We start from the raw sequence: 6,762 nt of genomic DNA, 5'->3' as shown, positions 1-6,762 counted from the left end.
TCTCTTGGGGGTCAGACATACCAAAGCAAAACGGAACGGACGCGAGACAAACACGGTCTTTCTGCTTAGTTTCGGCCGGTGTGTTCTACTCTGCCTTTCACACTGACAGCGTCGGTGTGCGCGGCCAGTGCTGTTCAAAACCCTCCCCACAGCCAAAGCTAGCGTGCCATTTTGCCATTCATTTGAATGAGACACCACCGGTCACCGGCGTGAAAAATACGCTCGTTCTATTTTCCAAATGTAGCGCGGCGCGGAGCCAGCTCCCGCGCCGCTGATTAGAGGTGCTTAACTGGAATCTTTGAGGCGTCCGGATGGATTGGATCATTCCAAGGAGGGCATCCGGATTAGACGGATCACTGGATCACTTATTTAAAATAAATAATAATAAAGTATTTTTTAAAATGTTTCTGCCGTTAAGTGGATATGCGCCTCGCCTTTGTTGCCCCATTTATCAATTCACATCGATAAATCAAAGAGTAAGACAGTTTGATCAACAAAACTCACTTTATGAATCGTCACAGTTCCTAAACTCATGCTGCGATCCAACCCTGGGTCTCCTCACTAAACATACGACCACGACTCGAAGAGCCTTTGGCAGCAGTGAAACGGCATGTTCCTGATTTTGCAATAAATAATGTGTGTGTTTGTATTTAAAGGCCAACTTCCGATAAAACTCAGTTTTACTCACTCCTTTCGAAGATCGGACGGTCACCCCAAGTTAAACTCACTTGCAAGGCTCTCATAGCGGTGCGTCAACTCTCCTGGCTATGTTTCCCGGTGTTTCCCAATTTACATAAATATTGCAGAGAAACGAGCGAATCACGAAAGCCTTTCTGTGTTTCGTCACGTCAAAAGAAGGCGTTGCCCACAAAGGTTTATATCGACCCATTTATCTAAAAACATGTCGAGTAATTTTTTTCTGCTTGTTTTCAAAACAAGCAACGTCTGGTGGCCCGAAACATAGCTTAGCTTAGCTATCAGCTGGTTGCTACTCTCAGGTACACACACAGCACAAAGCCTCATACATAAAGCCTGCTCACTCTGGTTGCTCCGTGCCTTCAGCTCGCCTAGGGGTCGCTGTCGAAAGAGCACAGCCCTGAATGGAGCCTGCACGCCTCCGTTGGCGCCCCTATAGTGCAGTACCACCCGGGGAAGTGGCGACTCTGTTTCCCATTACATTCTCTCCAAGAACTGGAGGACTGAGCCAATCAGAGACAATATGGTCCAGCTGCGTCTTGTCCAGCTAATACCGCTACGCCCATCCCTCCTTACTAGACCGCCCTCACAGTAACGCCCCTTTGGCTGTTCAAGTTTCTGAAGTCAGTGACATGCTGCCGAAGACAACACTTGTAAGCGCCGCGCGGGACTTATTAAAACGACTGGATGGATTTCGCTGGATGGATTTCGCTGCAGCGATCACTCAACTGTCGGTAAGATTTCGAATAAAATGCATGAATATACATAACGGTTACTTTACGAGTTGACTTAGTCGGAGTGCGAACAGAAATTCGGAGGTGTCATATTTGTTCAACCTGGTGTTAAACGTAATTTCAATTCTTGACCAGTGCATGTAAAGAAATTGTAAATAAAACCGACTTGATGTAGTAGTGCTAAAAATAAACCTTTATATTTTCTCTTAGTGAACTTCTCAAAATATATGGGCTAATGTAGATACCACTTGGGATGGGTTTATCGTTACCTATTGTTTCTGATGGGGCGTTAATTGGTGTGGCACCCGGAACTCTTACTTCGGGAAGATTGGCAAGGGGTAAGCTGTGTTTTTTTCCTCCGTGTCACAAACTATTTAATGATGTTTCTGTACTTTAATTTCTCTGCTACTTTATTGATCTTTGATGGGAAGATATTCTGTTACGTTTGTGTTGATATTTTCGTTGTAATTTTCGCTTAAAGTATGTACATTAGCGCCATTAATGTCCGCGATCGTTATGAAGTTAACAGGTGCTAACGAGCAGATTGGGAAGTAAATAAATGCTACTGGATCGAGGCCCCTCGTCATCTCTCCTGCCTCTTCAATCATCCAAAGACTGTTTAGTCTGTTATTTTAATGTAATGGTCGGTTCATGTCCGTTGCATTGACTTGACTTGTCATTGGGTCTGATTTTAAATGTGCCATATAGTTCAATGTGGGAGCAGGTTCACACACTAAATAAGACACTAAGGTCAAGCACAAGCAGATTTTTTGTTTTATTTTTCTCAGAGCAGAGTAGAGCAGATGTTTCAGGTTGCTGCCATCAGAGAGCAGTGACTTGACCTCAGTGTCTTATTTAGTGTACTCCCACATTGAACTCTACTTTTTGGGTCCACGCACCTACTTATTTCTAAACATCTAGAGTGCAACAATACCCATGCCTCCTAATGTGCCATATAACCTGTATCTCGCCTATTGTGTGTGTGTGTGTGTGTGTGTGTGTGTGTGTGTGTGTGTGTGTGTGTGTGGTGTGGTGTGTGTGTGTGTGTGTGTGTGTGTGTGTGTGTGTGTGTGTGTGAGTGTTCGTGAATGTGTTCACGCAGATATAAGAAGTTGGGGTTGGGGTTGATGATCCACATGATGGTGATGGACCAGGACAGCTCTGGACCTCCTGACTGGCAGCTCCATCCTCAACCTCCCTTCCTGTCCTTCACACATGTGCAGGTAAGGCCAATTTTTAAAAACTCACTGCATTGTCTGAGGCAAAAGTAGGAGAAAAGGAGTGAGTGAGTGAGAACCCGGCCGTGTGTGTGTCCTAGAACCAAGACAGTGGCAGTGTGTGTGTCTGTCTGTCTTTGGTTAAGGATATTTTTAAGATACTACCTTGTTGTGTTAACATTATTTTGCTATTTCTGACAGGCAGAGGCAGTTTTCTGAAGGATGGTTAATGTCAGTATCAACATGTTGTGATGGAGGCTTCCACCTGAGCTGAACACAGAAACTTGCACACAGTGGTGAGTAAAACACTGAATCTGTTTTGTTCTGCACTAGACCAATACGTATTTCATACAGTAATTCCTTTCTGTGCTGTGTTTATTTATTGAAAAAAATGTGGATAGAGGATAATACAAAACACTGGCACTGTAGTGATCCCTGCACAGGCCAGAAGCTGTGTATCTCTTCAGCCTGGTGTTCTGCATTAAAATGATGGGTGTGATTTTTATGTAGTGTATTCTATGTATCCCTCTCGTGTGTGTGTGTGTGTGTGTGTGTGTGTGTGTGTGTGTTTGTGTGCATGCGTGCAGATGGAAGCAGTCGTTCCTGTTCAGCATTGATATGCCGGTAATGGGTTTGATGAGCCACAGCGTGGTGATGGGCAATCAGCATCAGGATCATGGCCGCAAGGAGAACCTCCTGCCCTGCCTCTTCATCCTCAACCTCCAATCTTCCTGCTCTTCACACATGTGCAGGTGAGGACAACCTCTGACTTGAGGCAAAGGGGGGAGAATAGGCGTGCATGCATGCACGTGCACCAAACTTTAAGACAGTAGCAGTGTGTGGGGGGGGCATGTGCACAAGCATATGCACGTGCTCATGTCATGTCCTTCTGTAGGTAGATAGGGGTTGGTTGTTTTTGTCTTAATTGTCATTCATAACATTAACATGCCTTTTTTTTGACAGGCACAGAGCCAGTTTTCAGAGGGAGGGCTGATGACACCAGCAACTTCGGATCTGAACCTGATCAACCCAGCACCAACCACTGTGCCGCTCCTCCTCTGCCAACTGCACCACATGGCTCCACCATCTCAAAAAGGCACAGACACTACTCCACTTCCTGCGAAGGATGAGAGAAGAGCCGACCTCCCCACAACGGCACTCACCACCTTCTACAGGGGTGTCATTGAGAGCATCCTGACCAGCAGCCTCTCTGTCTGGCATGGCAGCCGTCAAGCTGAAGACTAGAAGGCAGTACAGAGAGTGGTGAGGACAGCAGAAAAGCTCATAAGATCACCCCTACCTGTTCTCCCTACTACCATCAGGGAAGCGCTAGCCCAGCATGCGGTGCTGCAAAAGCACACTGGGAAACGACTTCTTTCCACAAGCCATCAGACTCCTCAACGCACTGAAGAAAACCACATGAATAACCAAGGACACGGGAGAATATTCCATGAACACTTCTTTCACCATGCCACTTACACTTTACTCATTGCACCTTGTATACAGCATCTTCACACCACCTGTATGAACTCCTCCTGCCGTGTGTGTGTGTCCACTGTGTTTGTGTATTTATTGTCCATCAGTATGTTAATCTTATTATTGCACACTGTTTGGGTGTCTGTATTTATAGTATGTATCAGTCTATATTTAATGCCAATGCCTTATTTTTAGTTATTAGTTAAATGCACATTGGAGACTGGTCAAACACAATTTCAAACTTTGTGTTAACCCTCTTGTTGACCGTTCACACTTCATAGTGTAAAAGTAAACAGAAATAAATTCACATTTCATTCCTGTCTCGTTCACTTCTTTCAGCAATGTATGTGGCCTACATGCAGGAAAGCTGACAGGGGGGACAAAGGGGTCCGTTGACCTGGGCCCACTGAGACGAGGGGTCCAGGAATGGGTCCTCATTACATTGTATGTAGTCTATGTATTGAGTGGGGGGCCCTTTCAGATGACTTTGTCCTGGGCAAAGCCAAAGCTGTCAGCGGCCCTGATTATGTATGCACAAACACTGGTTATGATGGTAGGAAAAATTTTCTCTGTTTTCTGATGGCCTTTGAATTAAGACAGGCCAATCTGGAACCTCTCCTGGATAAAGAGGTAAGCTTCAATGGTGTGGTCACTCCTAAATCATAGACAGACATGGAGTATGGTAGGCCTATGGTAATGAAGAAATCGTTTTCTCCAATAAAACAAACAAATAGCCTATTGCTATTTCAAATACTATTTCATATTTTTTCATTAATATCTGCTCTTTTCAAGCTGGCCACATAACTGTGGTGAGGTGACACTCATTAGGCCTACTTCAAAAAGTCGGGAATGTGTTGCTGATGTACATTGTACAACTTTTCTAAGTAGCCTATATCATGTCTTACTAAGTGAACAACCTCGCCTAAAAGGGTTTTTTAATTATTATTTGTCGGGGTGTGTTAATATCCTGGAAAGGATAAATCTGTGGTTTAATCATATAGCCTACCCAGTGTTAACAGTGACCTCGATACACACAGCTAGGTGAGGTAATGCCAACGCATTGACAGTATATATTTAGGCAATATATACAGTATTTACTGTCAATGTGTCAACGTTGTGTTGAAATCAAAGCATTTTGGCGACCTGATACGTTATGACAAATCTGTGCATAGCGACACGAGTTCTAAACAGTAGGCTACAATGTCCGAGGTACGGGAAGACAAAGCAAAATACATATTGGGATTAGAAAACGTGTGATTTATCTCACTTTCTTACATAAATTGTTGGGAATATTATGTCAGTGGAATGTTCAGTGAAACGTTTCTCTGGAAGATAACAATAACAACTGCATCACAGTGTGGGGAGGAAGCTGCACGGAGAAAAACAGGAAGACACTCCAGCGTGTTGTGAACACAGCGAAGAAGATCATTGGAGTACCACTCCCCTCCCTGCAGGACATTTACACCACACGCCTCACCCGGAAAGCACTGATGATCATCAAAGACACAAGCCACCCTGCACACAAACTGTTCAGCCTCCTGCCCTCTGGAAAGAGGTACAGGCGCCTCCGTTCCCGTACCACCCGGCTGGCGAGCAGCACAATGCACCAAGCGATCAAGATGCTGAACACTCAACCCACTCTCCCTCCACTGTCAGCCTCTAGCCAGCAAGGCCACTGACAACCCCCCCCTCCCCCCCACTGTCAGCCTCTAGCCAGCAAGGCCACTGACAACCCCCCCTCCCCATCCCCCACCACCATATCTGCGACTGAACATTCCACCTGCACTACCATACTTGTGACTGAACTTTCAACCTGCACTAACTCAAAACATGCACACACACACACACACACACACACACACACACACACACACTACACACACACACACACACACACACACACACACACACACACAAGCACACTGCACTTTCTGCACTAAACCCAACATACACACACTGACACACACACACACACACACACACACACACACACACACACACACACAGACACACGAACACACACACAAGACGCACACCGCACCTTCTACCTGCACTAAACACACACACACACACACACACACACACACACACACACACACACACACACACACACACACACACACACTGCTGCTGGTGTACTTGACAGACCTTTTTATATTTATTTTCTTCAAAATGCTACTATTACCATGTCAGAACGCTATAAAGGACTTTTTTTAGGAAAAGCACAAAAACACAACAAATACCTCTTAATGTATGTCCTCTACAAGTCTTCTGTTGTCCAGTCTTGCACTTTAAATGTCTGTATGAGCACTGTCTATGTCCATACTGTCTTAAGTCCATGTATAAGTACTGTCTATGTCTATACTGTCTATGTCCTTACCTTAATTAGTCTATGTCTGTATGGGAAAGCAAGAAATGTAATTTCAAATTCTTTGTATGACCAGTGCATGTAAAGAAATTGACAATAAAACCTACTTGACTAATTTGCACGGGATATCTTTGAAAACATGGAGCCTTCATCCGGAAATGGCCTTGAAAATGACATCATGCAGTATCCCTTCACGATTGGCCAATACGGCAAATGCCGGGAACGCCCATGGGCGTGCTTGCATTAGGGGTGGAACTGTTTTACTGCAGCT

At 44.9% G+C, this 6,762-nt stretch overlaps 2 long non-coding RNA genes across 4 annotated transcripts; both read left to right on the top strand.

Moving 5' to 3' along the window:
• The first annotated feature begins 1,379 nt into the window (after positions 1–1,379).
• Positions 1,380–3,321, top strand: LOC134455183 (uncharacterized). 3 transcript variants are annotated; one of them, XR_010036056.1, is made up of 4 exons: positions 1,380–1,430; positions 2,533–2,653; positions 2,849–2,943; positions 3,235–3,321. It is a non-coding gene; the product is annotated as an uncharacterized LOC134455183 (long non-coding RNA). The 3 variants fall into 3 exon arrangements; XR_010036055.1 differs by lacking the exon at positions 1,380–1,430 and adding an exon at positions 1,753–1,768; XR_010036054.1 differs by lacking the exon at positions 1,380–1,430 and having other exon boundaries at positions 2,480–2,653.
• A 7-nt stretch (positions 3,322–3,328) lies between these two features.
• Positions 3,329–4,443, top strand: LOC134455182 (uncharacterized). Its single transcript, XR_010036053.1, has 2 exons — positions 3,329–3,399; positions 3,611–4,443. It is a non-coding gene; the product is annotated as an uncharacterized LOC134455182 (long non-coding RNA).
• Positions 4,444–6,762: the final 2,319 nt, after the last annotated feature.

Source organism: Engraulis encrasicolus, chromosome 9 (genome assembly GCF_034702125.1).
Source record: "Engraulis encrasicolus isolate BLACKSEA-1 chromosome 9, IST_EnEncr_1.0, whole genome shotgun sequence".
NCBI classification, from domain to species: Eukaryota; Metazoa; Chordata; class Actinopteri; order Clupeiformes; family Engraulidae; genus Engraulis; species Engraulis encrasicolus.
Note: the sequence above shows the minus strand (reverse complement) of the source record. Positions and strands in the feature narration are given on the sequence as shown.